General features: G+C 37.8%; 1 long non-coding RNA gene across 1 annotated transcript; it reads right to left on the bottom strand.

Annotated features, from left to right (window-relative positions):
• Positions 1-8,204: 8,204 nt before the first annotated feature.
• LOC124256648 lies at positions 8,205-9,333 on the bottom strand. Its single transcript, XR_006893026.1, has 2 exons — positions 9,089-9,333; positions 8,205-9,005 (listed from the first exon to the last, which is right to left on the bottom strand). It is a non-coding gene; the product is annotated as an uncharacterized LOC124256648 (long non-coding RNA).
• Positions 9,334-9,760: the final 427 nt, after the last annotated feature.

Raw genomic sequence — 9,760 nt, 5'->3', positions numbered from 1 at the left:
ATATCATTTGCTTCGTTGGTTGTTTAACACCACACTAGCAAAATAATAGCAATACTCCAGCTATATGGCGGCGGTCTGTAAATAATCAAGCGAGTCTGGACCAGACAGTCCAGTGTTTAATAGCATGAGCATCGATCTAAGCAATTACATACGATGACATGTGTCAACGATTTATGCCCGGGGTGGCCCTTCCCACAGTGGCCCCTGAGTTTTCAGGCCTTGTTAAGGACCCTTCCCAGAGTGGCCCCTGAACACTTAAGTGTTCCCGCACTGGCCTATCCTAACCCAATCCATGGAAAAGGTATCGCTCTTGCACAGCCTTTGCAGGTTATCAACAGTAGCAAATACAACAATTCTACTACTTTCTTGAAGATCGTCTATGAGCAGAAAGTCATCACCAGAAAAAGTCTCTGTCCATTCACCATCTAGCTGTAGATCTGTTGCTGCTTGCGGTGTCTGTGGAACTTTCTTGGCACGTTGTCTGTACAAACTCGACTTCACACTGTGAAAGAGCTTAAGATTTGTAGAAACTTCTAGTGGTGTTGCGTTTGCTGAATCTGTCAGTAGTTTCTTTCTTCTTGTTCATATATCTGTGGGATGCTGATGAATTCCTCTCAGGCTCTTTTCTTCATAGAAGTTATGATGACATGCTAACAGCCTCAGCAGTCACCTTCTACTCACAGTAGCAGATTAACTCTTTGTTTTCACAACTAATAAGTTGTCCCACACTGGCCCCCACGTTCACACCTTCCTAACGAGTTGTCCCGGAGTGGCCCCTGAATTTGGTTGTTACCTAATAGACAGGGGGACCACTCTGGGAATACACCGTGCCAACCATAGGAATGACAAGTCGTTATGGATGATCAACTTCTTGACTGTACAATAGCAACGTTTCGGTACAGATACCTTTACCGTTTTCAAGTATGAGGTTCAAGTTCAACATACACTCAACAAATACCGATAAGGGCCCATGTTCAATATTAAAGTATCAATAGTTCATATTATGATCAATATAATACTTAAATGTTGAATATGAAGGTGGTCCTTAGCATTGTTGTTCGAGTTTTCTCAGTGAAGCTCAGGTGGCTTTTTCATTTAGGGGTCAGACATGAACTAGGCATATTGTGCTCCTTGCAGATTTGTTTCCCTATGCATATAATGCAGAATTTCTGCTTGGGTTGGCAATGAAGATTTGGCCGGACGATTAAGTTAAGCTTTAGGTATATGATATTCTAATAACAATCAAATAACCAATTCGCTTCCACTGATTTACCCACCTTATCATAGGAGGACCATCGAGACCGCTTCGTGTGTTGAATATTTAGATCTATGCATGAAGATTCAAAGGGACACAAACCTCACCACAAGGCTGTATGAAAAGGACCACTTCAGCTTTCCAGCAGCCAAATTCCATGTCCAGCAATATTCTAGAAATGGGCTTCACACATTTTACCAATGTGGGGAATCGAAATCGGGTCCTCGGCGTGTCGAACGAACGCTTTAACCGCAAGGTTACCGCACCACCCCAAGAATATTGTGAACATGCATGTATAGGTTATTCTAGATTGTATTATTATGTGAAGAATTCATTCAACTCTTACAAAGCTAATGAGTTACAAAGGTATAGCTACCCACCGAATCATTGACGGCCTGTCCCAATTCTGGCAGTGCAATTTCCGTATGTCCCATTTCTGGCAGTGGATTATAACACCTCCCTACTTTTCACGTTTGATGATGTCCTTTAAGCGTTTCCAGATTTATACTGAAATTAAGCCGTTACCTTAGACTTGGTAACCTGTTACAATGGAATATTAATATTTTGGAGTGAGTGAGTGAGTATGGTTTTACGCCGCTTTTTAGCAATATTCCAGCAATATCACGGCGGAGGACACCAGAAATCGGCTTCACATATTGTACCCATGTGGGGGAATCGAACCCGGGCCTTCGTCGTGACGAGCGGACGCTTTAACCACAGGGCTACCCCACCGCCCCTAATATTTTGGAACTATTGACAGTCCCAAATATAACATGTTACTACTTTGACACACTGAAACTGTTAATCTTACTTAAAACATTATTGGGTTCGCAAATGGATAGCAAATGTAACAATAGGAATTTTGAATGAGAATAGGGAAGCACTGGTTTACGTTTAACATGTAACTATTTGGGCATACTGTTTACTCCGAAAATGTAACAAAAGCAAAATATATCACCACAAAATAACAGGGCTCTAGTCTCCCAACTTGAAGGATTGTATTACATGTACATCCGCCCCTGGGTTTAGCTCTCTTGAGAACAGTATTCAGTCAGTCAAAGACTATCAGTGATATGAGAGGAAAGCCATCGGTGAAGGGCGTTGACATTTATCACCTGAAACAGAGCTGTGGGTGCGACAACCAGTAAGGTGAAATGGGGTTGAACGTCGTAAGAATATTTCGCTCATATGATCGTTAATATTTTAAGCCGGGGGAATAAATATTTATCAAGTTCATCCTTTGACCATTATCCAAACTATCCACAATAACTTGTGAGGTGAAATGTGGTATAACGTCGCTCTTAAGAATATTTCGCTCATATGACGAGGTGCATGCGTGTGTATGTGTGGCTGCTTGTACTAGCCCAGACTTAAGCTGGTTTTATAGTGCCAGCCCACTGAGATACCATGCCGCAGTTAAGCATGAGTACCCCACTCAGAATACATTACAATGACTCCGAGCCGACCAGTCCTTGTTGTACCCATTACTGCCGAGCTCCAGGCAGGGACCAGCAGGTACCAAATTTTACGTCTTTTGGTATGACGCGGTCGGGGATCGAACCTGCGACCTTCCGCTCTCGGGGCAGACGCTCTAACCACTACACCACGGAGGCGATTTCATGGAAACAAAAGAGAGTGAGTATGGTTTTACTCCACTTTTATAAATATTCCAGTAATATCACGTTGATGGACATCAGAAATGGGCTTCACATACTGCACCCATGTGAGGAATAAAACCTGGGTCTACAGCGTGACAGGCAAATGCTTTAACAACAGGGCTAACAAAATGCCCCTTAAAAACAGCAAATACAGAAGTGAGTCAACATGCAAACACATTCAAAAGAAGCCATGATTTATTCATTTATTTGTTTGGAGAAGAAAAGGCAAAAAAAGACACAAATGCAAAGTTGTTGACCTAATGACATAATCACGCTCAAGGAAGGTACAAAACCAACTGGGTTGACACATCATAATAGTCAAGCTTAGAAAATACTGAATTATTTATGTACAAGTGATTGGTATTTTGGCAAGAAACAGACTACCCACATTCTAGCTTCCATACAGAAAACACTCCTTCAGGTATTACTGTGGAACGTTTTCTCTATCCCTACTAGTACTGATAAACAATGGCCCCTAAACATTCCTGGAAGACAATCTAAACTAATTCAGTTAAAAAAAAATCATATATATTTTATGAAGGATATATAATTATGAAAATATGCAACATTAACATCATAACAATATGACAACATAACAGAGACATTCATTTTCCATAAAAAAAGTTTAGAATTAGCATATGTCTTCTGAAGGATACCAGCTAATCCTCAACAAGAAAGTGCTGCCATGGTTCTGCCAGTAACAGTTTGTGTCGGGGCCAGACCAATATGTTTTCTCGTTCTGGGAAGAGGTCTTCTGTGTATTTTGTAAAACATGAATAGACAGGGGTTCAAAAATCCCATTGCCCGATGCCCGGGACAAGTCAGTTTTCATTTCGGGCAATCAAATAATGGTATCTTACTTGTCCGCGGGCTACTAGATAATTTCCACTTATGGTTTCAAACTGCAAATAAACTTGGATTTAATTTCATATCTGCTCAAAATGTAGCTATTAAATTTTGCAATGATAATAAAGTAGAGTTATCTTTTTTTGCTATTTATCACTTTAACATCAAATACCATGTTAATTTATTCTTTCATAATTACATCATCATAATTATGTCATAAAATCAGGGCAAGTGGAGAATTAGTCAGGACAAGTTACTTTCTTTAAGTTACTTGCCCTGTGGCAAGTGGCTTTTTAAAAACAATTTGAACCCCTGATAGAGTATGTGGGATCTTGTGAATAAAAGTAAATCACTTAATGAAAATCTTACATTTATCATGCTGTGTATGTTTTAAAGTATAACCTTTTAAAGGCACAATGTCACACCACATTTCTCTATAAATAAACTAATGCATTTCTCTCAATAATACTATCAGCCCTCAGGGGAGCTACCATATAATTTATTCCAAACAAAATTACGTATTTAGATTACAATATTAAATCAAAAGGTTCAAATGAATTAATGCAACGTTGCATTAAATTGACTCTCGCGCCCTCTGATAGCCGAACATTATTTCAAGTGAACCTCATAGAGTTATGTCCCTTGGAGCGCTCTTTACGAATATCCTATAACGCAACTTGTAATTGAAGCCAGTTTGGCAAACATCGACAACACTGCATGCTACAGTTTTCGATGTATGGAGCAATTGTTTACATTCCATATATGGCATAAATTCCCTGTTTGGAAGCTGTTCGCCTAGCAGTTTCAATTATCGATTTCAGGCAAATTGTAAGGGATGATAAGTCTTTTATTGCATCAACCCTATTCCTTGATTGTTTGGCACAATGATATAGAAATTCTGTAAAGAAGAAAACAGACTGGCCTGGCTTTAAGAAGAAAACAAACTGCAGGAATAATGTCAATACCTCCACACAAACACGACAACAAGTTTCATTTCATTAAAAGTTCTCCTGAATTAACAACTTGCAACTGATGTCAATCAACATCAATAACATCAATAGATATTTTGCACTGTTCCCAAATGCATATTACTTACATTTACATACATCCAATGAAATCTCTACCATGAATTGGGAAAATTCTGATTGGTCAATCAGAGGTTTTGAATCACAAACGACCACCACTGACCTGACAACCACATCACCACAGAATAATAATATTAATTCTTGAAAAATACTTCTTTCCCAAGTCATTATTGGGAGACATCTTTCAAAACTGATATGTATAATTATAGGTTATAAAATGTAGAATTACACATAATCTAACCTTAAAAGTATACTTCACAATACATCTGGCATAGGATAGGACAATAGAAATGAACTGGGAGTGTATTTCTGGTTTTTAGTACAACAGAAAGCATGAAATTTGGCACTTTCTACATCTGACTATGATGTCATACTTTCTGCATCACTATCAGTGTTGTGACGTCATAACAGTGACATATGACAGTGATATACAACTGTCAATGCTTGCTAAATTTTCTTTACACCTTTCCATTTCATGCTGGTTAACAAATATACACATTTAAAATGTCTGTAACACTTGCAAGCACAGCATAATGATCTGAAACACAATGTCTGAGTGTATATATGCATATTGTATGGCAATCATAGACTTAAATAATATTTACTTTATGCAGATTAAAGATTCAAACAACCCACTTAATATACTTGCAAACATCATGAGAGGTATAACTCAGTCTTGTCTAAAGGGAGATAAATATTGTATCACAGCAGCCACTGCACTCATCTGATGTCATCCAAAGAAATTTGAACAAAGATCAACAGATCAACATCTTGCCAGTTCTGTATTTTCCACTCATGATACAAGATTACTGACGTAGTATACACAACCTATGGGACTTCCTATCAGGACCCAGGAAGATCTGGGTTAGAATTGATCTTCAGTAACCCATGCTTGTCGGAAGAGGCGAGTAACGGATCGGGATCGAGTGGTCAGGCTTGCTGACTGGGTTGACACATGTCATCGGTTCCCAATTGCATAGATCGATGCTCATGTTGTTGATCACTGGATTGTCTGGTCCAGACTCGATTATCTACAGACTGCCACCATTTAGCTGGAATATTGCTGAGTGCCGCGTAAAACTAAACTCACTCACTCACTCACACTCACTCACTTCTTATGGGAGTACCAGGGGAGACTGTAAATGCCATGTAATCTACATTTGTCACAAAAGACTGGATCAGTTGTCAAGACTGTTGATTGCATGTCATCGTACCCTGATTGTATATATTGATGTTCATGATGTCAATCACTGGTTTGTCTGATCCAGACATAATATAGCTGCAACACTGCTCAGCACAGTGATAAACAACAAACTATAGTATAAACAGAATATACATGAATCTTGCAAACAGGTTCAGTGATGTAATTATTATCAATAAATAATCCACTCCAAATGACACCACCACACACTCACCAATGTCACAGTCACAAGGCTGAATATTGATACTGATAAAATAGCAACTCAATCATCCACTACATAACAAAATGGAGGCCCACTTTAAGCCTTAAGTGTTACTAAGGGGGGAGGGTTGGGGAGTTACACGATCAACAATCAGGTGTCCATTTTATGTTTGTCTTGACAGAGTTATCTGTGCCATGTATAAGACAGATTGTCCCATTATCAGTTCAAAATTTCATCATTAAATGTATAATTACATATATAATGAACTTCAAGTCATCAACTTCAAAAGAGCGGTATGAAGGATATGACTTAATAACGTTTTGTTGCCAAAGGGTCTGTGAACAGCCCCCTTGAAGAGTAAGTCTCAACGTATGAACACGATAACATTCACATTTTTAAGACATAAAAATGTTTGCCATTTAGTATTGTCCTACAAATGGAAAATATCAAATCCAATACAGTATCAAATCCAATACAATATCAACAAAATTGTACCCTGATACTTGAAACATACATATTCATCATAGCTGCACATTTGTGACTTGACGACAATAACAGTACAATGCATAACCATACCATGTAGCACGCCAAACACAGCTGTGACCTAATACACTGACATAACATAGAGAATGCTATCAGGCCATGTGTCACCAGGTGGAGCACGAGGAACATGCTGAATCAGCACAGTTTGTTTGACAGTATTTCACTAAACATTGTCTAAATAATTATCTCATGTTAGTCTTCACCCTGTCTGAAAACTCTGGCCAGAAACCAGGAAATTGATCCAGATAATCTTTTTAAGTATTTGTTTAGATGTGTCATATTTAGATGTTTGTAAAATCAGTATTTCTAAATTCATCTAAAATAATATCTGGAGTTGCTTACCATAAAATTAACAGTTTCAAATTTCATATATGAAAAGAATTATGAAAACAACACCTTGATGGGTTTTTTAAATAAACTTTTGAACTCTTATTAAAAAAAGTGAAACCTGACAGATATGATGATTGTGAATCTATTCAGCAATGATCACAGAATTAGTTCTTGTTGCTTCCTACCCAGTACAAAATGGTGTTTCATACTGATTCAGGGCTCCAGATAATTTTTCATGATCAGGAGTATGTACACCTTATTTATTCAATATAGGAGTACTGGAAAACCTTAAGAGTACATTTAGAGTACTGAATGGAAATTAATGGCGTATCAGTAATCTTGTGTTTCGTTTCATATATGCACCAAAACATTGTTACTCTTGTGTAAACAGGTCAATAAACAATAAAACAATACTTTTTCACATAAATACGTCTGTAAATGATTCTAAGACCGTACACCATTGCTGTGGTGCGTATCTGCTATGCTTTCTAAACTATTTCCTACCGTATCTTGCATATTTTTTATCCATACATACGCCGATACGACCCTTATCTGGAGCCCTGCTGATTTATGAAGTTAATAAGGTATGAAACACATGGTTATGAAAACTATCCCACATTCAGAGAGAGATGTACACGAGATCAGTAGGTGACATTCTGCACCTACTCACACATGTTGAGGACATCTGCAAAATGTCACACAGGTTACAACATCCATCAATTATTCTAGTCCATCTGGTAAAAACACATAAACCATATAACCCACATTCCTGGAACCAGGACATCATTGAGAAAGAAAATGGTACGTGAAAACTTAAGGGAAGCAAAAATTAGTGGGATTGTGTAGTTAAATACATCAAAATGGACAAAATAAAGCAAAATGTTTTTACCCCATGCCAATTATGTCAATGAAATTAGATCTGCTGTGACAAGATTCCTCTCTACATTCTGAACACACCTCCAAGGAAGGTCACGTCAGGTGCACCTCAGCAGACTTTGACCAACCAGTCAAAAAGATGGCTGCATGGGTTCTTATCAGCTGTAAGTTTTCTCAAACGATTCCGCTTCATTTGTTACCTCCTCAATTTGGAAATTTGTTATAGAAACTGCGCTCACAGAACACACATATTCCTTATATGGAAAACGGCACTAAGAAATGACAGGATGTATGAAATCTCCAACATGGTGTCATTAAATTTCTATTTGTGGGACTAGTATAAGTTTGTTTTCAAGAATCTGCAATCAGATAAGCTGTTTGTAAATACTTCAATCACTAATTCAAAGAATTTAAAAGCCTCGTGTTATTCAAGTTTTGAAAGGCATTTAGAAGTTGGACCAACATGAATACATGACACTTTTATGGATAACAACTTCTTTTTATTCTTTACACAACGTTTCAGAGCTAATTCTTGCTCCTTCTCAGTATTCACCTGATGAAGGAGCACGAATAAGCCCTGAAACGTCGTGTGTAAAGAATAAAACGAAGTTGTTATCCATAAAAGTGTCATGTACTCTTGTTATTGGTTTACATAAAAATTACAGCAATAGCCCCTTGCATTACATAATAAATGTATTAACATGAAACGGAAACATTAACATCTCTAAGAAAACACAGAAAACAATGTCTATACCAGTGTGCACATTTAACAGCAATCTATGAGAAAGTAAGCATCTATGTGTTTCTCTCAATGTCTATCATGCTCTGACATTCTATGATGACATACAGTTTTATGACAACAGGCATCAAGGTTACAACACAGTCACATCACAGATTACGGATATTGTGGCTTTACTCTCATTCACTTTTGCCATAAGCCACATGTGATGTTACAAAATGGGTCGTTGGGTTATATTGCAAAAATAATGCATTTTAAATGACAACTAAACTTCAAATCAGTTATGCCTACACCACTTGACAATAGGCTAACTTCAAATCAGTTACGCCTTCACCACTTGACAATAGGCTAACTTCAAATCAGTTACGCCTTCACCACTTGGCGATAGGCTAACTTCAAATCAGTTATGCCTTCACCACTTGGTGATAGGCTAACTTCAAATCAGTTACGCCTTCACCACTTGGCGATAGGCTAACTTCAAATCAGTTATGCCTTCACCACTTGGTGATAGGCTAACTTCAAATCAGTTACGCCTACACCACTTGACAATAGGCTAACTTCAAATCAGTTATGCCTTCACCACTTGGCGATAGGCTAACTTCAAATCAGTTCGCCTTCACCACTTGACAATAGGCTAACTTCAAATCAGTTATGCCTTCACCACTTGGCAATAGGCTAATTTCAAATATGTAATTAAAGGACTAATGCAAAACGTTAGTTCAAGTTCAACAGTGAAAAAATAAAAAAACATTCTTGATAAAAACGGTGAGCCTTCTTTGAATTAAACTCTAATGCTCCACTCTTGATAAGATACTTTTTATCTTTCCATGATAGACATATTCTCATAAACTGTCAAGGGTACTTTACATAGCATGACATCTGAGTACGCCTGAGTAGGTTCCATTGTGAATGCAGAGCATTCTGAACAAACATAGCACTAGCATTTTGTGTTTTCTAACTAAATAGACTGAAACTGTCATAGTAAATAATAGCAAACTAATTGCTACTATTACTTCAACAGACCC

The sequence above is a fragment of the Haliotis rubra genome, unplaced genomic scaffold (genome assembly GCF_003918875.1).
Source record: "Haliotis rubra isolate DU_JTF1 unplaced genomic scaffold, ASM391887v1 Scf633, whole genome shotgun sequence".
Lineage (NCBI taxonomy): Eukaryota > Metazoa > Mollusca > Gastropoda > Lepetellida > Haliotidae > Haliotis > Haliotis rubra.
This window is presented reverse-complemented; position numbering and strand designations above follow the sequence as displayed.